Source organism: Triticum aestivum, chromosome 5B (assembly GCF_018294505.1).
Source record: "Triticum aestivum cultivar Chinese Spring chromosome 5B, IWGSC CS RefSeq v2.1, whole genome shotgun sequence".
NCBI lineage: Eukaryota > Viridiplantae > Streptophyta > Magnoliopsida > Poales > Poaceae > Triticum > Triticum aestivum.
In genome coordinates this window covers 476,679,960-476,680,906 of record NC_057807.1, presented here as the reverse complement: position 1 = coordinate 476,680,906, position 947 = coordinate 476,679,960, and positions in this window count along the sequence as shown.

The following is a 947-nucleotide window of genomic DNA, read 5'->3' as shown; positions in this document are numbered from 1 at the left end:
TCATGGTCCCTAAGAAGGACGACTCACTTCGTATGTGCATTGATTTCAAGCATATCAATCGGGCCTGCCTGAAGGATCACTTCCCTCTCCCCCGCATCGATCAAATTGTCGACTCGACCGCGGGGTGCGAGCCCTTGTCTTTTTTGGATGCATATTCTGGGTATCATCAGATCCGACTGTATGGTCCCAATGAAATAAAAACGGCTTTCATCACCCCGTTCGGGTGCTTTTGCTATGTCACCATGCCATTCGGTCTCAAAAATGCCGGAGCCACATTCATGAGAATGATTCAGAAGTGCCTGCTCACTCAAATTAGTCGGAATGTGGAAGCATACATGGATGACATTGTGGTCAAGTCTCGCAAAGGTTCCAACCTACTGACTGACCTCACAGAAACCTTTGCCAACCTAAGAAGGTACGATATCAAGCTTAATCCATCGAAGTGCACGTTCGGAGTTCCAGGAGGAAAGTTACTCGGTTTTCTCGTTTCCGAACAAGGGATCGACGCTAATCCGGAAAAAGTTGATACCATCCTCCGAATGAAACGCCCTGTGCGAGTGCATGACGTTCAGAAGTTGACTGGTTGTTTGGCCACCTTGAGTCGATTCATTTCTCGTCTCGGTGAAAAGGCCTTGCCCCTTTACCGACTGATGAAGAAATCTGATAAGTTCGAGTGGACTGAAGAAGCTGATGCAGCATTTGCAGAGCTCAAAACCCTGCTCTCCACCCAGCCGGTGCAAGCTGCACCAATCAGCAAAGAGCCCTTACTGATTTATATTGCAGCCGCTCGACAAGTTGTCAGTACACTACTTACGGTTGAGCAAGTAGAGGAAGGAAAAGCTTACAAGGTTCAGCGCCCGGTTTATTTTCTTTCTGAAGTTTTGACTCCATCCAAGCAACGATATCCAGATTATCAGAAGCTTGTCTATGGAATATACATGACCATG